We start from the raw sequence: 22,026 nt of genomic DNA, 5'->3' as shown, positions 1-22,026 counted from the left end.
CTGGGCCCCAATCCAGATGTGCTGGGTTGGGGGAAGATAGGGCAGAGCAATCCTGGTCTGGACACGGGGGGGGAGGAGCAGCCCGGCCCTGATATGGACACATGGAACTGGATGGCGTGGAGTGCCTCCGATTCAGACCCTTGGAGGGAGGGAGTGGGGCAAAGCAACCCTAATCCAGACCTGCTGCGGGGGAAAGGTTGGGGAGCAGCCCTGAACTGGATGCCATGGGGGGGTGTGGAGTGGGCCCCTATCTGGATACATGGAACTTCTGCGCTCCCCAGCTGACAATTTCTTCCAACCCATTGGGAATGCCGCGGGACAGATGTCATGGCTCCATGGACCAGATTTAGCCCATGGGCCAGAGGTTGAGCACCCCTGCACTACACACATGCACAATTTGGGCAGCCAGATGACAGAGCTGCTTGTTCAAATGTGGACATGGAACTCTTTGCTAAGTGCATTCAGCTGCACACAAAAGTGGGTACAAAAATAAATAAATTCAGAGGACAGAAAATATACCCCTACTATGCTGACAGTGGCTGCTCTTAAAAATTTTTCATCCAATCCCTTTTACTAGAAGAAGGGTGTTTCTGGATAACTAGGGGTCTACTGAACTTAAGGTGGTTGCTGGCCAATTTTGTGGGCAGATCATGAAGCTGGCAGCCATTTTCACGGGCCAAATGTGGCAGGCCCCTCAATGCCTGTGATTGGCCAAGGGACCTGGTAGTCCAGCCCCTCACTGCTAATGGGCTGCAGGGGCTGTCTGTCATGCGGCCCTGCCCCTCACCACTGATTAGTAGAGCAGGGTGCGGTCTTAGAGCAGGCAGCCCTTGCAGCCACCTTGCGGCAGCCACCTTGCCATGCTGGCAGCCCCTGTTCCCCCAGTGGGCTGCATGGCCAGCCTGCAGCATCCACAAGGACCCAGAGGATGCCAGCATTTTATTTTTTGGTAAGTTTTTTTTTTTCCCCAGGGAACCTGAACTTACACAGAGCCCATGATTTTTCGCAGAGCCTGCCCAAAATCATGGTTTCTGTAAAAATTGCAAAATTGAGATTTTGGTAGGTCCCCAAACATAACATTCTTCTGCATGTTAAGGTGCCTGGTGCTGCCACACAGTTGTACTCTATGGTCTGAAGAGGTAATACCCTTCACAGTTCCCTGCACTCATTCCTGCCTACAATTGCATGCACAAGTAGTACAACCACAGCAGGTGAGCCTACTATGCACCTGCTAGAAAGAAGGCGGGGCAGGGATTTTCTCCCCCAGTAAATAAACCAAAAGTCATGCCTCGTGGAGAAAACCATTCTCAACAAGATTTTAAAGAGCACTCTCTCCTCGACTGAAGCGTTTCTTCAGTGGCTTCTCTGTTTATTACCATAGTAGCTATTCTAGCATTGCTCGTTTAAAATCCCAGTGGCCAAATTCTCTGCCAAATCGCATCTTGTAAAATTTCACTTAAGTCAATAGATGGGTCTGAAATTAGTGACTGGGTCAGCGATCTGAAAGCACACAAGGGGAGGCTGCTCACATTTTTCACCTTTGTGTAAAAAAAAAAAGCATAAAAACAAAGCTGACTGTAACATCTAAAGATTTACTTGATTGTAGTTTTTCCATTCTGGGCCTCACTTTGTAATAAAATGCAGTACGTGCCCTGTTTCCTAAGTACAAATTGTGTGTCAAAGTGTAAAATGTTCCGGTCAGCAAACTAAGCAAGATAATTTTATTATGTCTCAGCTCTGCCTTTCATGTTCTGTCTTACAGGAGAAATGGATACACCATGTGGAATGCCTGCATTGCATGCTTTCTTAGAGGAAAACTTAAACCACCGACCACTGAAAACATAAGGTAGGTCTAATCTAAACATTTCAAAAAAGTATGAACCCAGTAATATTCTAAATCTTTTTAAAGTGCTGGTAAGCAAAAAATCTTGCAGCTGCTCTCGGCAGCATTTTTGTGGCCAACATGAAAGCAGAGAAGTACAGTATAGGGTACTTCAGTATGTCTAACTCTCTGGATGCACACTTACAGCTGGCTATTCTAAAGAGCCTCTAGTACGTTAAGTTACTTTGGAATACAGGTCCCTGTTTGGATGCCTGCTGTGAAGCTGACTGCTTTTAAAGACTGGACTCCAAATGTTGCATGCATGACAACACCTATATTCTCAACAGATTTTTATTGTTACAAAATGTTAATGATCACACATTTTCAACTAAAATGTCATTTGATGTGTTCTGTAACAGCACTGTCCAGCATGTATCCTATAGCTGGAAAGCTAATGATTAGCCCTGTACTGAGATGCGTAAGACATTTTTATAGTCCTAAATCACAGTTTTCACTTATGCCATGTCCCCATAAGCATAGAGGCCTTCAGGACAAGAGGCTAATGCTAGTGTTAGCCTCATGCACAATACCTCTCTGTGCCCAGAGCTAGACAGTACAACCCCTAGCAGGACAGAAACAGTTGGAGGTGAAAGGAAGGAGATGACCCAGGCACACGAAAGGTGAGCCACTTCAGAATATGCACTGGCAAAAATATTTTCAGAGGGACCCCATCACAAACTATGGGTGCCACCTGTGGGTGCCCACCTCCTTCCCATGACTCAATCTACCTGCAGAAAGAAAGTCATATGCGCTCTGCCAGCAGGGGATCAATCTAATGGAGCAGTGTTAGATCAAACACCAGTGCAATACGTAATCAATCTAAGTACATGGCATGTGGCAGCAGAGGCTTTTGGAAATCTTGGTGTCACAAGGGTTACAGAGCCAAGCACAGTGCACTTTAATTAAATTAATCCTGCAGCTGAATTAAGGATACCAGATCTCATAAAACACATCATCATTGAATTTCAGAACATAATACAAAACAACCTTTCACTATCTTCAAAGTTTCCAGAGACTTGCCGTTCTCCAAATATAACATTTTTCCTGTTTTTTCCCATTCCATGTACACCAGTTTTCCCTGTCTCTCTCCTTTTTTCTCTACTCACACAGATGTATAGATCTCTCCCCCACACACTGCCTCTGCCATCTGGTACGCTCTTCTCCCCTGGCTTCTGTTGCCTAATTGACCCCAGGACTGTTTTCAAATGTCATTTAAAGACTCATCTCTTCTTCCTAACCCATGACCCTTAACCCTCTCTAATACCACAATCAAATTCAACTTCCTATGTAGCTCTTTGTCCAAACATCAGTACTCCTTTTACCCCTGCTTTAAACAGAGCTGCAGGTGGTGCCAGTATGTGAAAATCTGTAGAATCAAACCACATGTCAAGCAGCATGCAAGTGTAGTGTGAGTCTCCCATACAAAATTAAACCAAATTAAATTAGTAACAAATATTGTTAATACTGCATCTTTTCTTATGCTACTCAAGCATTTGCAAAATAATACCCCTGTTATTCCTGTGCCACAGGCTAATAGAGATAAGATAGCATTTTGTTTAGAAGCAAGCAAAAATCCAGTGCTGACTGCATTTACGTTTTATGTCCAAAGAGCTAAATATCACTTACTTGTGTTTTGGCTGATAGACCCACATTTTTCTTATTTGATCAAGCTGCAAGACATCCAAAATAAAAATGCAAGTCCCTGCTACGACTTGCACAGCATCAGTCCTAAAATGACAGTGCATTTACATTTCTGGTTTATTACGTGCCAAGCTTCACACTCACAGGAACTGAAGGGTTTTTTTCTCTTTTTTTTTTTTTTTTAAACATGCAGTGTGGTTGTTACAGCAGAAGTTGATAAAACTTTGCAAACTTCATCTCTAAAGAACTCTGCTAAATAGATGTTAACGGATGCTGCTCTGAGATGGCAAAACTGTTCTTTGTTTTTATAAAATCAAGTTTAATCAATGTCTTCTGAGACACGCTAAGTAGGATACAGATGTTCTGCAGGGCAATTACTGCTAATTTCAAAAACAGCAAAAATGGTAATAAAGTCAGACAATAACAGAGATCGTGAAAGATTTCTGTTTAGATCAGTTCCATATTATTGGACAAACAAAGAACTTTTTGTGCAGTGATGCACAGCAGCCATTTTGCTGCCAGCAGCAGGGGTACAGGAAAGAAACCTGACAGCTCCAATTCTGGCTACCTTGAAGCTTCACAGGGCCACCACTCAACATCCCCTCAACAACAGGAGCAGCACTGGCTCATCCTCCACACATTAACGAGCTTCTACTGCACTCTTCAGAGCTTCAAATCTCACCAAAAGGTTGAGTGAGGGCACTGCTGGCAGAACTCCCTAAAGCCAGAAAGTAAAATTAATGCTACTGTGAAAAAGCAGCTTGTATGGAAACTACCATATTTACTCATCTACCCTACCTCAAACTAGGTATCCTAAATGGTGGTGCATGCTTTAGGTGAGGAAGTTGATTTTCATGCTGGAATTGGGGCATGGCAACACCAGAATGGCTGACTAAAGCACTGCTCCCTTCCTGACCAAGGGCAGGAGGGGTGGAGTCCACCCTTCACTCTCACTCTCCTGGCTAAGCCTATGCTGCAGCAGGGAAAATCTTTTTTTCTTTATTTTGCCTTCCCAAAAAAAGGTGTACAGCTTATCTGAAAGGTATGCAAGAGAAGAAGAGCAGTGACAGACCACAGATACTTGGAATACTTCCATTAAAATGAAACGCCTTTAAAAAAAGAAAAAAAAAAGAAAACAATTTTCACAGACATTCCCCATCCTCTTTTTTTTCCTAACCTGTTCTCACAAATTAGAGTCATGGATTAGAAACTGGTGAAAGGATAACAAAAGAATACATAAATGAGTGACAATCAGGTTAAGAAGGAGAGTGTTAGTTCCCCAACTTTCCACCAAAGGGCTATTATTTAAGGTTTTGTTACTGATCTGGAAGAGCTGGACATTTCAGCACCCAAATTTATTTAAACCCATAACCTCCTAGGACGACTGTGAGGAACTTGTTAAATTCATTTATACTGTGGAAGAATACAGCCACAGCAAACATGAGACAGCCCCCACAAGAAAAGAAAGCTGGCATCAATCTAAACTAAGCCAAAGATGGAAAAGACCTAATAATGTATTGAGGACGCTACCCTGCAGGGGCAGGAAAGTTTCTAAGCAAACGTTTGTACACTAGCCAATTGCCCATCAAGAATGATTTGCGGGGGGGGAAGTGGGTAGGGATGGAGCCCCATGCCCCCTGCCCCACCGTCCAGGCCCACCCCCCTTCCCTCCTGCCGTTTGGGGTCCAGGCCCATTCCCCACCTCCCCGCCGCAGCAGTGGGGATGGGGGGAGCAGGCCCGGGCCCAATGCAGGGGAGGACCGGGACCAAGGGTGGGAAGAAGCTGGGCCGCCATGGCAGGGAGGGGAGCAGTGGGCCCAGGCTGACCTGGCGGTGGCGGTGGACACGGGAAGAGTGGGCTCAGGGCTGATGTGGGGGAGGGAGGATAGGGGAGGAGTGGGCCTGGGCCCGTGGTGGGGAGGAGGCCCACTCCTCCCCTCCCCCCACCACTACTGCGTCAGGTCGGGGACACCGCTCCCCCTCCACCACCGTGTCAGGTCCACTCCCCCGCCCCATATTGGGCCCACTCCACCCCTCACGTCAGGTCTGAGGCCAATCCTCCTCTTTCCCCAGCACCACCGTCACAGTGCACCTGCTCCTTCCACTCCCGTGTTGGGCCCACTCCTCCCCCCAACACTGCCCGGTTGGCCCTGTAGGCGGCAATGAGGAAAGAGGGGAGGGGTGGGCCGAGGCCAGCGCCAGTGGCCTTGCCCCCCTGCAGTGTCTTGACCCCGCCCCCCTCCCCCATGTCACTGCTGCCATTCACCTCCAAGGAGCAAGGGGGGGTGGGGATGAGGCCAGTTCTGGTGGCCTCACTCCCCCCCTCCGCTCCATCGTCCTGTGCTGGCCTCGCCCATCCCATGTCCCCATCATCATGGCAGCGCATTGCCACCTGTCCCAATGCTTCTTTGCACTCTGATTGGCTGTTTGCCAGCCAATCAGACTGCAAATAAAGCGTTACGGACGGACGGATGGACGGACAGACACATTAAGGCTTTATAATATTAGAATTTTTGTTTTCTCCAACCTAGTGTCCAATGTCTTATGTGATGGGGCTGCCACAATTCCTTTGGAAGACACTGCCACTGCATGTTACCCATCACTAATAGGGGATTTTCCCTAACACTTAGCCCAAGGTTTCCCATTCTCTCATCCCACGGCTTTTAGTAATAACACTGTGTGCCCTCCTAAACAAATTCAGTTTATTCTTGGTGTTTAAACTCTTTGAATAAAGATAGACACTTAACTCACTTACCCAATAGTTAGCTCAGCCAAAACCAGCATATCAAGCCTTTTCATTCCCATGCGTTGGTCCAAAAAGAATCTATAGTACTGCCCTAATTTTTAGTCTATGACTAAAAAACACGTGAGTCTATTGAGGCATATTTTCTATAGATTCATGCTACTTCCTGTTCATCATACATGTGTAGACAAACTAACTATAGATCTAATTAAGAAATATTTTGCAGATAGCTGTGTGCATGTTGTGAAACAGTTAAGTGCAGTTCCTTTTTACCACCTGTGGCCTCAGGAGAAAATCTTCTCAAATAAATACGATGCTCGGTGTTGCCGCTGCAAGCCCCACACCGCCATGGTGAGGCATCCCCTGCCCACCTGGCAGCAGCAGGGGTAGCAGCATGGAGTTGTGTGCTGCAGGCAGGCAGGGGGTGCCTTGCTATGGTGGTGTGGGGTTCATGGTGACAGTACTGAACCTGCCCACCCCACTCTGCCCTGCCACTCTGGGTCCCTCCTGCTAGGCTGCAGAGGCCCCCTGGGGAAGGACAGCAGGGTGGGAAGGCATAAGCCCACAACAGGCAGCCCATACCCACCTCCCCACCACAGGCTCCTCTCTGGCCATGCTACCTGTTGAGGAGGGGGAGCTGGGCTCTGCACTCTACCCCCCCGCTCAGGCCGCAGCAGCCACCACCTCCCACAGGCAGTAGTCTGGGTTTGGGCAGGGCTGGGGGGGAGCAGGGGATTGCGGGTGGGGAGTGAGGGGCTCCGGCAGGCCCAAGGGGGGGTGGGTGGGGAGTGAGGGGCACTAGCTGGTTCCAGGGGGCTGTGGTTGGGGAGTGAGGGGCATGAGCAGGGCCAGAAGCTAGTGGGTGGAGAATGAGGGGCACCAGTGGGGCTGCGACTTGGGAGTGACAGGCACTGGCATGGGCAGAGCACTGGCATATCAGGGTTGCTCCATGCCACAAAGCAGTGGTGAGGGACAGCCGCAGATGGACCGGCATCCTGGTGAGTGAAGGGGGCAGGCGGAGCTCTGATTCTCCGTAATAAAAAACCCAAAATCAAAATCCAAAATTTATACGTATTTAGAATTTATTTTAATATAGCGACTGAGGCACTGGTAGGCTTCCAAACTGCTTTAAATTTGGAAATATATCAATAAAAAATTGTGTTCACCTGATACCTATATATAAAGTGGCGTTCCATTTTAATCAAGGAAAAACATGGATTTGGGGGGTTTTAATCAGAGAATTTGTGATATTTCTTTTTAATCAGAGAAAACCTGGACCCCTGGTTATAAGTCCTAGTAACTGCTTGCCCTCCATACACATAACAAAAGCAGTAACTTATCAATACCTGCACAGGTGACACAGAAGCCCCAATCAACCAACTATCAGTTAACAGAGAAACTTTAAACGACTCTTCCAGACAAAAAAAAAGAGAATTTACTGTTAACCTTGAAGAAGGTCTCTTTCTCTAATAAAAAGGAAAGAAACTTTGTTACTGAGAAAAGGATATTATTCTGATAAGAATGCCCTCAGTAAAATTAAAGGTTAAGGTAGGAAGTTATTGTAGCAGAAGAGAGCAAAGGCTAGATTCATGATACAAAAGGAGATTAGAAGGAAGCTTGAGGCATATTAAGGATTCTGCAGCTCTATATACAGAGATATAACAGGGATTTAACCCTACACAGAAAAAAGAAAAGAAAAAAAAGAACCTCACATAAAGAAGGAAACAGAGCTAAAAGAAGAGAATATTAGAGTACTTTCCAGTGAAAACATACACCTATTAAATACAAAAACCCAGAAATATATTCACTGGTTTTCTTGGATAAAGATGAAACATCATCCAGGTTCTCTGTGGAAACGTGTGACAAAAACAGAAAAAAAAATCACTTCAATGACATACTAAGCTGAGTCCTCTCTTTAGTAAAGTATAAAATATCAAGAAATGAGTTTGCCACGGTTCAGAGGGTTCATTTCTGCAGCCACAACCATGATGCCCCACCTCTATTTCTCCAAAGAAAGGTAAGCTAATTTCCTCAAAACTCAGTCCATATGCCACAGAAAGACATTCCTACATGGCCCAACCTGGCAATTGCTTCAACCTTGTATGTAAGGAAAAATCACCAAAACTAAGCCGCTGATAAAGAACCAAATTTCAAACAATGGGTTTCTATGAATTTCAAAGTTAATTATCCATTTTCTGTTAAGTTAGATCCTGTTTCACCTCACAAAGAAGAAACAATCCAAACGTAAGAAGCTCACAAGTATATTTAAGCTAAATTAAGCCATTTTTGTCTGCTTGCTGTTGTATTCAAATATCAGAATCTTTACCTGTATTTTATTTCTATATCTCTACCACAGTAATCTGAAAGTACTGGATCTATAATCAGTGACATCAGAGTGATGGCAAAATTAAATTCTGTGTGCATGAGCTACATTTTCCACCAGTCAGTATGGAACTGGTGAGCAACACATTATTACATAAGTAATCTATATGCATATTAAAATCTCACTTTACATTATTACATTTTGCAACCAGAAAACTTTCTTTGCTCAAAGTTACATATGCTTAAATTCTTTATTTTCCTCTCATAGCTTACTCTGTCTTGCATAGCTATGATTAATTCAGCAATTCTTTTGTGGACTGCCATAATGTAGAAATACCTTCCCACAAATTTTTCCAAACTGTTGTATTATTATTAAGTACCAATAAATAAAGTACCATATTTACTTGAATCCAAGACAAGGTTTCTTCCCCCACTCAATATGTGCGAAGTGGGAGGAGATACCAGGTACCAGAGACTGCAGGGGTGGCAGAGACATGGGGGGCAGGTGGCAGGGGGACGCAGGCAGCTGGTGGAACAAGTGGGAGGGTAAGGAGTAGGGATCAGGCTGCTTGCCCCCTCCCCCACCATTACCTGCCCACCCTGTGCTACTTTCCACACTGTAGCAGTGGGGGCAGGGAGCAAATTTTAGACAACCCTCCAATACTTATATAAGTTATACAAAAGTATCAATTATCCATGTATAGCATCTAATTATTGAAGGGTCATCTTAAATTCCGTCATCTTGGATTCAGGTAAATATGGTATTTAATTCCTCACTGTGGTGCTGGAAACAGACATGGGGATATAACTAACCAACTACTAGACACTTTTCATTTAGTAAAGTTTTTAAGTTTCTCAAAACTTATACTCAGCCCATTTTTAGAGATATCAATCCAAATATCTGAAGTAAACATAGTAGGGTAACTGCATATTCATTCCCCAGAACTGGAAATCAATAGTCATTTTATGTTTACTAAAGGCAAAAGAAGGAAGTAGCTAGACCAAGAAAAATTCAATAAAAAATTCTAGTGAAACCATTTGCTTGACTTTTTCCCTAGAAAAGATAATTATGTTTCTCTAGACCCAAATAATATGCATAACAACATTCCATAACTTCAAGATAACAGATAGAAGAGAAAACACAAATATTTCCCCATGTACTAAGTAAAATAGGATAAACAATCCCAAGACTGCAAGATAAAGTGGTGGGGAAGGGAGCAGAAGAATGGTTAGGGAAGAAGCCTGGGATAGTTGTCAGCTACACTGACATCACATGTGGCAGAAAGCCATGACTAGTTTCCGCATGGTAGCATCCTGTGTGCTAAGTATACCATCGCCAGAATCCTCTGCAACAGTACTAGAATGTTAATTTTTTCCAGACCCTGCAAAAGATCATCACCTTTATTGCCAGTAATAGCAGTGATAGATTCTTCATAGATTCATACATTTATCCAGCCACACTGCCTTATATTATATAGGCTTCAAATTAATTTTCTCAGAAGGTAACTGTTACAGATTCTTTCTGTTCCCCTGCCATTAAAGTCATCTTATCAGCACAGACCCCAGAAATGGAAACCAAAACACCCAAAGACATCTGTCTGCCAATGAATGCTACGTGCCACAGGGTTGCTTTTGATTGGCAAACATATCACCTGCGATTCTGTCAGGGAAGGACAGCATATGAAACTACCAGTACACTTGTTTCACATAGGAAAATTTCTGGGGTTTGTTTTTAAATTAAAAATACAATTTATTCTTACCTTCATGCAATTTAGTCTTACCTTCTCAGATCTCTCTTTCAGTACCCTTCAATGTGTAAAACATGACCCCTTCCTTGGGATAAAAATAATGGACTTAACTGAACTCTACTGTTAAGGCTGAAAAGCAGAAGGGTCACAGAGCACTCTCGTTAATCCTTTCATAGGAAAAGAAAGAATATGTTTTCTTGACGGGTTGAAGGATTTTTATTATGATGAAAGAGCCCTGATTTAGATTACACTGATTATACTAATCAAAGAACTTGTTTCATGTTAATAATTCTCCTGAGACTTTACATCAGTCCTGTTTTATCAATAGAGCAATACCAGAATGGACCATTAGTCTAAAGTCTAAAAAAACTGCATGCAGGTTAGATACAAACATAAGCTCTTATTAACCAAAGCTATTCTGATTTGTTCCCTCAGATTATATACATCTGGATGATTCGTTGCTCTCCGGGCTGCTTTTCCTATAATTGAGATGAAGCTCACTGATAGGAATTCCAAGGATTACCTTTATTTTTGTTAAAAGGAACAAAAAAAATATTAACCCCTCTGTGATTCACAAAATTGCTGTGAAGGTTAGAGAGTAAGTGGGTACTTATTAGTATAACCGAGGCCCCAACCCTCACCCTAAAGCTGAAAGGTTTCAAAGAGCTTGATAACTTTTTTCATGATTTATCATTTTTGTACCACCTTATCAGTTTTCACTAATGAGACAAGTGGGTTTCAAACAACATATGACCCTCATTTCAACTTTGCATTGCTCCGTTGATGTGCATCTGAGGCTTCTTAATGATGTGCATTTGCTAAATGAGTGTTTACTCATGTTCATGTACACAGTATAAATCAGCCTTCACTTACCATGTAATGAAAATATAATGCATCTCATGAGGCTGTGCCAATTAACAGGATTTTTAAAAGCTCAAAATGTTGCATCAGTTTTATTATGCCGATAAATAGTCACTGCTTATTAAACAGTACCTTTAAATACTAAATTAAATAAAAGCTGCATGTTCATTTCTTTATTGCAGAAGCTATAAGCTCTGCTAGCTGGCAGGAATCCCTAAAACCTGCACCCTACAATAAAATAGAGCAGCTCAGGAACATCATGTTTGCGACCAAACACCCAGTCAGAATAGGCTCCTGAGGGATATACTTAGGCTGCTGACAGATATTCAATTTAACACACAATGGGAACCATCCATAAAGTTATTATACGTATTTTGTGTAATGACTTTGTGGCTTATTCCCAGTTTTATCACACCATTAATTGCATGAACGTGTGACCAGGTTACAATTTAAGAGGTGATTAACTAGTTAATCACATCTGAAGTGTAATGTCTGCCAGGGACCTTTGATAAGCCACATTTACTTATGCAGGCTACAGATCCTTCCTGAACTGCAGAGATTTTTTAGACTCCAGAGAAGAACTATAAAAATAACATGCCCCCGATGCATACAGCTCCAAAGCTCTATGTATTTCTCCACCTCTCAGGTAAAACTCTACCAGCCAGACCCTATCACACTAACCCACAAGAGCTGCATATTATGTAGGCTGAAGCTTCAAGGTGGCCTCTAATTCCTTTATCTTCTTGATGAGCCTGCCACAAGCAAAACCAGCACTCCAGCAATTGGGGCATTTGGGACACACCTGTTTTGACATAATGAACCACCACAGCAAAGCAATCTCTGATTGTACCTACTAATTCTGAGTCTGGACAGTGGCCTTTGTATTTAGAATTCAGGAACCAAAACAGAAACAGGATATAACAACGTGTGCGCTCTATTTATGCAATATGCCAAGCAGCCACTTGAAACACAAAAAAGGTTTTGTCCCTACGATGAAATAGTTTCAAGCAGAGCCCCTGCTGGTTATTTGATAAAAAATCAGATTAATAAAAGATGGATCACATCTACAGTCTCATTTAATCTCTCCTATGTTATCACTTATTATAATTTTGTCAAATCAATACAATTTGAAAATAAAGAGTCTCTATCAAGATAATCATTTCAGCCAACAGACACTGAAATCCTTGTAACAGGTTCCTTTAACTTTGTAGGGCAGGAGAGTTGGTTTTGTTTAATTGATAACAATATTAATGATTTTTAAGATATTCAAACCTGTCATGTACATTTTAGTATCAAATTAGGAATGAGGTCATGTAAGTATATCTTCAAATATACTGTACATTTTTCCCTTGCTTGTCTCATAGCTTCCTAGCGTTAGATCCAACTCTCTTATTCTATATATCACTTTGTGAAATATGAATACCAGCACATGAAACATACTGGAACACTTGTGTTTAAAAATATATCTCATAAGCACTATCTGCTGTAGAGCATTCACTGTTTAAGTAGTAACTTATTTTTCATAAAGTTGCCACCTCATTATTCCATATTATTCTTTTATTGATAGAGAATACTTAATATGTGTAACGTTATGCCTACCGGCAAAGCTGTAATATCAAGGAGAAAGGACAACTGGAAAATACTTTAGGGAGATAAGAATAAAAGTGATTACAACAAATTTAGAGGCTATTAAGAAAAATACAATGCACATTCTCTGCAAAAGAGAAAAAAAGGAAAAGATTATTTAGGTTTGTGGATGAAGTGCTCATAATGAATTTTTGAACTTTTGCATTCACTTGCAGTTAAAGAGAAAATGTGATCTGTAGTACCACAATTGTATATCTGATACAATGGTAAATTTGAACATTAAAGGAATTTTCAGATTAATTTTCTGAGTGCATGGGGGTTCAATCGTTTAGAATGTTTCAAGAGTATTATGTAATGATCTTTATCATACATTGAACTTCAATTTGCCTTAAACTGTATGCTTACATTTATTGAAAAATAAATATATAAATAAATAAATCCTTCTCTGAGCAAATATGAGAAAGTCTCTTTACACTGAAAGTGTGCAAATGACTTAGCAATAATCAACAAACATTATAAAAATATCTAGAAAGCACAATATTCTGTGTAGAAGGATGTTTAATGTTCAAGTCTTACTATGTCTACTGCAAGCCACAAAAGCCTTTCAAGAAAAACATTGACTGCAATGAATTTTGATGTTGTTGCTCTGTGGACCATATCCCGTTTTCAGGGTGAAACAATGTAATTAAAAGAGGCAAGTGGCTTAACCTACAGTCATTATGACTGGAACACTAATGAAATATAGCCTGCTTTTCTCTGACAATGGCTGCTGTTAAGTCACATCAGGCAAGTCAGGCCAGCATGTTTCCTCCTCACATCTCAAAATACATCCACCTCCCATTTGCTCAACCCTCTTTTGCCCCGCAAACACTTCAGATGATTGACACAAAATTGCAGCACAGTTGCTGTTCCACCAGACGGTGCTGGAAACTGGGGTTTTCTGACTTGAACATCCTTCATGACTTTCACTAAACAAGTCAATCAATATTCAGAAGACAGCCTTAAGCCAGGTTGTTCCTCTAATAAATACACTGGTGCTAATTAAAAATCCAGAGCTCAGTCTTCATCTGCCTTCTGTCTACGTCTGGTATTCATTAATAAGCGCAAAGGCCACATTGGCTATGCCACTGGACCTCCCATTTCAGGAGACAACAGCCCGCTGCTGGCAAAAACAACAGCCACTGACATTTTATTGATGAAGCTAAGACTGATTTTCTATCAGATGACTGTACTTTCTTCTTCTCAAAATCCACATCTACACTGAGACATCAGAAAAATAGTATTCTGGCTACTGTTACATCTCCTGCAGTTACGTCCGACCTTGAAGACAGCCCTGTGGAAACCGCAAGAGTAATTGATAGTGACTAACACTGATCTGTAGGTTCATTGAACTGAAACTGGCATCTCAAAAAGAGACAACTTTGCTACTGCTGCTCTTTGGCTATTCTAGCTGCAGTGACATGGAAGAAGCTACTGTAAGCATAAAGAGAAAATTGTTTTTAGATGGTTTTTAATGCAAGAATCCACCACCCTGAGCCATGATCATTAAACATCTTAGTTGCCCACCTTCTGCTATCTGGTCCAACAAGAGATGTGAGGTCAGTGATAAAACCACTAAGTACCACTACGAAGTTACAGAAACCTGTGTATTACTCTAACATGACAACTACCAGCCCTGTGGCCATACATAAGAAGTGGGTTACTTTCCCACTGTAAATGGAGACTTTTCCAAAAATGTTAAAGACCTACATCATGCAGAATGTTGGTGCTTACTATTGGAAATAGGGGGAGTACATTTGTGCCACACATTACATTGACCTGTACCTTTTTTTATCCAAGTCTGTAAAAGGGGGAACAGTCTGATGTCCTAGTGCCTTGTGACAATCCCTTAAACCAGGGCTGTCCAACTACCAAGTGCTGGGGGCTACACCAATGCAAGCCATAAGCACCCTAAGCTACCCACCTCTTGGGCAGTGTCCTTCCCTCACTGCATTGCGCATGGCCTTCCTCCACCTCCCCACCACACTGTATGTAGGGGGGCCCTGGCCTCACCCTAAGCTACCTGGCTGAATTGTGCTGTGTGGGTGCTCCCTGAGCACCACAGGTTGCCCTGCCCCACCCCTAGGGTAGGAGAAGCAGGTAGGAGCCAGAGGAAGAAAATGAAGCCTGGAGACCCCAGGGAATGCTACAGCCACAGCAACATCCAACTGGGATCTTGGGGGCAACAAATTAATGCTAGCTGGACAGCCCTGCCTTAAACTGTTTTTATTTGTGACCATTTCCCATTTTAGTTCTAGAATTATGCTCACAAAGGAATACAAATAACTCCTGTTTTCCGTTTGCTAGTTTTTAAAGCCTATTTTCAAGGAAATAAGAAGAACTTGTCAATTGCCGTATGACATCTAATAGGGTCCAGTATTGCCAACCCCACCATGCCAAAAATCATGAGATGAACTCTTAAAAAAAAAAAAAAAAAATCAAAAGATTGGCATGTAAATAATGAGATGCTATTTTTTGTGTGTGTGAGAGGAGGGGGAGGTTGGGGGGGTGTTATTTGTGAAGGTGTGGGGGGTTGTGGGTGTCACAACCCAATTAGTAGTGCCCATGTCACTAGCAAGAGATCGTTCAAAAACTTCCTTACTCTGCACTAAGTTAACTAAGGGTTAACAAAAGGTTTTGCCAGTAACCGCCTTTTTGCCGCGCATGTCAAAAAGAAATTTATTGCTGCGCCACTAACAGAGATAAAACTTAGCCTTCTGTGCTTTACATAAATCATTATAACTGGTCAGAGTAATACAGGGAGTAGCCCTAAAATAACACCCTAGCGAAACCTCTAGATAATTGGCGATTCTAATTAAATTTATGACGTGGCGAAAACCAACTGGCTATTACACAAATAAAACCCGTTTTCACTTCCGCAAAGAGGAAGAAGAAGGGGGACCTCCGTACGCACCTCGGAGACCTCTGATCACACGTATCAGAGTTACTGGCAATTTGATCACTTGTCAGTGCTCCCCCGTGTCTCGACCCAATCTCAGACGTAAATCAACGACCTGCCGGCCCGACCTTTTCTGCCCAACCACCAAACTCTTATGCAGACCGACCTACGAACCCTAAGCTGTAACTAACCAAGTATCTCTGACCTCCGCTATTCACCACCTTGACAGCATGAGTAAACAATTTTGGTTTGCAACCGACAAGCGTCCGCCTATTTAATTCCACTCCAAGCATCACAAGTACCCGCCTGACGGCCTTCTAAGGTCCCGACCCCCCCACTGCAGTGCACGGCAGCGACAGTGGGTGTATGTGTGTGTGTGTGAGGTATGGAGCCTGGGGAGGGAGTGTCCCCACACGCCATGGCAGGATGCAAGGTACTGTGGGTAGAGTGAGAAGCAGCAGCAGCAGGGCGGGCATGGGGGCGGGCTGTGGCTTGGGAGTGAGGATCAGACACACAGACACACAGACACAAGACACACAGAGAGCACCCAGCTGGTAAGTGGAGGGGAAGGGGCTCAAAGGAGCCTCAATAATGCCAACTGTTGCAAAAAACATCATGAGACTCAGGATTTTGAAGTCAAAATAACTCTGACTTGTGATCTCCCAATCGAACCCTCAAATCTCTGGATTTTCCCAACTGGTAAGTCTGTGGAGGGGAAGGGGCGGGGGGGAAAGAAAGGGGCATGGGGGTGGAGACTGAGGTCCCCACCGTGAAGGAGGGAGTGGGGTAGGAGCAGGGGCTGGGGTGAATGTGACCCAGGGGCACAGCTCCCCACAGCTGCGCGCACCCCTGGGGAAGCCACGGGGGGCATGTGCCTCCCACAGGGCAGAGGTAGGCTGCCCACTGCAGGCTTGGGGCTCTGCACCTTGCTGCCTTTGTCCTGGGAGCTCAGCCACACGACACCAGTGTGCTCCCTGCTGCTGGGCAGGCAGGGGATGTCCCATGTCCCCTGCCTGCTTGACAGGCAGCAATGGCATCACGTGGCTGAGCTCCCAGGGCAAAGGCATCATGGCACAGAGCCCCAAGCCTGCAGTGGGCAGCTGGCCTCTGTCCTATGGGGGCATGTGCCCTCATGTTCCTCCCCTGGGAGTACACGCAGCTGCAGGGAGCTGAGCCCCCCACTCCCTTCCCCACTGCTTGACAACCTGCCCCAGTTCCAGAGCTACATTTACCCCAGCCCCTGGCTCCTGCCTCATTGCCTCCCTCACCATGGGGGGCTTCAATCTGCCCTCCACACCCCTTTCCCTCCACAGACTTACCAGCTAGGAAAATCCTGAGACTGGAGGGTTTGATCAGGAGATCATGAGTCGGAGTTATTTTGACTTAGAAATCCTGAGTCTCACAATGTTTTTGTGACAGTTGGCATTACTGAGGGTCCTATGAGCCAGCAAAGGATAAATGCTCCCAAACATGCTCAGACCCCCCTATTCCACGCTTGCCTCCATACACACACATTTAGCTACTACAATTTCAGCTTTACTTTGCTGCTGTTGTTGCAGAGACAGAAAGAGTGTGCCATGTAACAAAAGAATGGAACTAACTATAAGCATTGTGCTCTCAAAAGCAAAAAAAGAGAACTATAAACACTAGGAACCCCTTTTCTCTGAGGATTCAAAGTTCACAGTAATCTTAAATTACTCAAGTTGATTGTAATAACAGTGGAGACAAAGTTCTCAGAGGGAAACAATTTTCAGATCATTAATCATGCTCACTAGACTAGTGCCTAAGGATCAACACAGAACTGTGCTCCATTTTGCTAAGCCCTGCACAAATAAAAAGTGGCAGGCAGTCCTTGCTTCCAACAGTTTGCAATCTAAATAGACATGATAGAAACAGGATGGAGGAAAAGGGGAGACTCCCTGAGTGACTAGGGAGCAAGTGAACAGGGGCAGCAAACATGACAGTTTGCAAGCAGTTCACTGGGAGCAAGGGGAGGTAAGGGAAAAAGAAGAAGAGCCAGACATCAGGTAGCAGATCCTGCTCTGGGAAGGTTAGTAAGCCAGGGCTACCTGTGTGTTTGGCTAGTGGAGTGTGTGACGGGCTGTGTGTTCGGGTGTGTGCTCTGAGCAGCTGGGAGTGCTGCTACTTGGATGATTGCTAGGTGACTGCTTGCCTCAGGGCCCTGTACCACCTCTGCCTAGCCCCATGCACTGGGATCAGGTGCCAGAGCCCTGCACCGTCCCCGCACCACTTAGCCCTACACCACCCTGTACACCTGATCTAGCACACAGAGCCACAGCCCAAATGGCTACCCACGGACCTGCAGAGTCATGCAGGTCAGATGTGACCTGTGGGTCAGGTGTTGAGCACCCCTGATATAAGTATAATAGCTTACACAAGACTACTGAACTCCTTAAATCTGACTGGTTCCTTGCATATAATTAACAAAGGGAAGTACAGTAATTATCAAAATAAGAGAAGAATGGGACAAAAGACTAGAGACATCTATTAAAGGAAGAACTGATAGAGTTGCCTTACTCTTTCCATTGTGAGAATTTGTTTTCAGTTATACATAGGGTTTCTTCTTCTTTCAACTGTATGCAATGTTGCAAAAGTTTAAGCTCTTGGACTGAAACTTTCCATGTCAAGTACCTCCCTTAGAAGGATGGTTGTTTGTTTGAAGTTTCAGCTAAAACAGCAAGAACTTTTACTTTGATCTTGATACACCTGTTTTCCTTTTGTAAAGCATTGACAATATTACTACTTAATCCCATGGTGCATTTGTGCAGATTAATTTACTGAAGTTTGTGAAGTGTGAAAATTCATGTTTTTATTTTCAGTGAATACTTTAGGTGGGGCACATTAAAGTAAGGCCTGGGGTCACATACTGAATGCAAATAATGAAGCAATGACCTATTTTTACTGAGAGAAGTAGGAGTCACTTTCATAGACTTCATAGACATTAGGGCTGGAAGAGACCTCGGAAGATCATCGAGTCCAGCCCCCCGCCCAAAGGGCAGGAAGTCAGCTGGGGTCATAGGATCCCAGCAAGATAAGCATCCAGTTTGCTCTTGAAGGTGTTCAATGTAGGCGCTTGAACCACCTCCGGTGGCAGGCTGTTCCAGACCTTGGGGGCTTGGACAGTAAAGAAATTCTTCCTTATGTCCAGCCTGAAACGATCTTGTAGTAGTTTATGACCATTCGACCTAGTCGTCATCCCTTGGGGCGCTCTGGTGAACAAACGTTCCCCCAGATACTGGTGGTCACCCCTGATAAATTTGTAGGTGGCCATCAGATCACCCCTGAGCCTGCGCTTTTCCAGGCTAAAGAGCCCCAGGGCTCTCAGCCTGTCATCGTAGGGTCTGCTTCCCTGACCTCTGATCATACGCGTGGCTCTTCTCTGGACTCTCTCAAGCTTCTCCACATCCTTTTTGAATTGTGGAGCCCAAAACTGGACGCAGTACTCCAGCTGTGGCATCACCAAGGCCGAGTACAAGGGGAGAATGACGTCCCGGGATTTGCTTGAGAAGCATCTATGGATGCAAGCCAGCGTTTTGGTCGCTTTACTAGCCGCAGCATCGCATTGTAGGCTCATGTTCATCTTGTGGTCAATGATGACCCCCAAGTCTCTTTCTTGCATAGTGCTAGCCAACATAGCACTGCCGAGCCTATAAGGATGCTGCAGGTTTTTCTTCCCAAGGTGAAGAACCTTGCATTTATCGGTGTTGAACACCATCAGATTCTCATCCACCCACTTGCTGAGCCTGTCCAGGTCAGCCTGGATCACCCGCCTGTCTTCTGGTGTGGATGCTTTTCCCCAAAGTTTGGTGTCATTGGCGAACTTGGCCAGTCCGCTTCCGACTCCAGTGTCCACATCATTAATGAAGATGTTGAACAGTATGGGTCCAAGGACAGAGCCTTGGGGGACCCCACTGGTCACAGGACACCACGATGAGTGACTTCCATCAATTACTACCCTCTGGGTCCGACCCCGGAGCCAATTTTCCAGCCAGTGGATTGTGGAGGACCCAAGGCGACAATTGGCCAGTTTCTCCAAGAAGCGATCATGGGAAACCAGATCGAAGGCTTTTTTGAAGTCAAGATATATGACATCAATCTCTTCTACCTTGTCCAGGTGATAGGTCACCTGGTCGTAGAAGGAAATGAGATTGGTCAAGCAAGACCTACCTGCAACAAACCCGTGCTGGCTATCCCTTAAGATGTTGGCGTCGGCCAGTCCATTAAGGATGGCCTCTTTAATAAACTTTTCTAAGATCTTCCCCGGGATAGAAGTCAGGCTAATGGGCCTATAGTTAGCCGGATCCACTTTCCTCCCTTTCTTGAAGATAGGCACCACATTGGCCTTCTTCCAGTCTTCGGGCACTACACCAGAGCGCCAAGAGCTTTCAAAGATCCGTGCTAGAGGCTGGGCTATGATGCTCACCAGCTCCTTGAGTACCCTGGGGTGAAGATTGTCAGGGCCGTCTGACTTGAAAATGTAGTAAGGGATCCTATAATTAATGACTGTGTCATAAAGCACAAGCCACATTAGGAATTTCCAAAAGTAACACTTAATCATTCGATTTACAACCTTGGCACTCTTGTAAGGTAGTTTTTAAATATAATTATGGCTAGGTCTCAATGATAGATTTACTGTGCCCAGCAACATCACCCTCAAGCATGCTGTGACACTCCGTAGGCTGCCTCATCATAAACCAGAAGCAATGTAGCCACATCCTCTCCACAGGCAGGCTAGCTGACTTCAGCCAGGTATAGGCATTACATTTCTACTGGGAGACTCACCACTCCCTCAGTAACAACTACAAGTTGACAAGCATTCGTTCAGTTTCTTCCAGGGGAGGCATGTCCTTTCTATGAGAAAGATCTTCCAGGTGTCAACCTGAGAGAAACCTTTTCACAAGAGCAGAAGCTTGTGCATTCCCCTTGTAACTCACCAGTGCTATATGCTCAATGCAAATATAACTTATGCTGCTTCCCAATGCGGATTGTGTATGCGCATGGGGCACTTGCTGGGCAGGGTTAGTTGGCTATGCGGATATGACCTGTGTGTATTCTAATGCCAAAGTACAAACGTGAGCTAAGTACATGCAGCTTGCAAAGAATTATCTAACCGAAAATACTGCAAAAATAAATGAACAATCGTTTAAATTTATGGAACTATTATGTCGATTCAATTAAGTTTAAATGAAACAATTCAGTCTAGCTATGATCACTATATGAAATCATATCAGCATCAACTACCCCAGCATCAGTTACAGTTTGGCGCATCACATAATGTCTTAAACTACATTATAATAAGCAAGGGCCTCTGACTTTTTTTTACAGAACAGCACAAGTAAAATGTATTTTATTTCATAGCATTTTCAGAGCTAGAAGAAAAATAGCTGCCTTATGTAAACACTGACTTTAAATACCACAAAACTGAAGTTATATTTAAGATAGGAGCAGTTCTGATCATAGCAATGAATCATGTGTCAGAAACATAAAACATAGTATTTATTATATCTTGTATAATTTCCATACTACTCCCTTCAGAGAAAAATTACCTGTTTACAGTATCTGAAAGACGCATTGCACCAAAATTTAAATATTCAATTTCTCCTTTAACATACAGCTTATGATCAAGTTCAGATCCTCTTACTTTGTGAATGTAAATAACAGTGTTAAAACCTGGCCCTTAGTACAGCCTGTCAATGAAAGTACAAGCAAAAGTTGGCAAGGTTATTTTGTTAGGAACTTTAGTTGCCCTGTTGAAGCCTTTGGGACTTGCAGTGTAGAGACCAACTGAAAAAAAAAGATATGACTTCCAGCTAATGTTAGGGAGTGCTCCCAGTTCTGCACTGATTGACTACACTGATAGTGCTTTTTCCTTATTCTAGCTATCTACTCCCTATGGATAAAAAATTGTGGTACATAAAAATGGACAATAAAGGGGGGAAAAGGCACAAGATCTAGCTTTATGACCACTAAAAAACAGTAAATATTTGATTGATATAAAGAAGAATCAGATGCTAGTAACTGAAGGACAGGTTATTCATAAATTTGCTATTACCTAGTTCAGTAGTAATGATTCAACTGCTTTTCTTTACTTGAAGAAATTAGACACTGATAGCAGCAGTCTGGTGAGTGTAGCAAGGATGCCCAAAAGGCTTTGATTGCTAGGGTTCATAACTGTTCTATATGAGGTGCCTAAGGCTGCAAAAGCAAGTGACTTTGGTACTCTAAAAGGATACGAATAGGTCTATTAAAAGTCACCACCATCTGGCCATGAGGGACTGGAATA

The 22,026-nt window shown here is 43.7% G+C and overlaps 1 protein-coding gene and 1 long non-coding RNA gene across 2 annotated transcripts in view; one reads left to right on the top strand and one right to left on the bottom strand.

The window, feature by feature from the left end:
- The window catches only part of FGD3 (FYVE, RhoGEF and PH domain containing 3), a 225,214-nt gene that overhangs the window by 121,287 nt on the left and 81,901 nt on the right, over positions 1-22,026 (bottom strand). The window lies entirely within an intron of this gene.
- Positions 1,762-13,190, top strand: LOC109285096 (uncharacterized). Its single transcript, XR_002092761.2, has 3 exons — positions 1,762-1,846; positions 8,623-8,723; positions 10,772-13,190. It is a non-coding gene; the product is annotated as an uncharacterized LOC109285096 (long non-coding RNA).

This window comes from Alligator mississippiensis, chromosome 12, assembly GCF_030867095.1.
Source record: "Alligator mississippiensis isolate rAllMis1 chromosome 12, rAllMis1, whole genome shotgun sequence".
Taxonomy (NCBI): Eukaryota; Metazoa; Chordata; order Crocodylia; family Alligatoridae; genus Alligator; species Alligator mississippiensis.
Note: the sequence above shows the minus strand (reverse complement) of the source record. Positions and strands in the feature narration are given on the sequence as shown.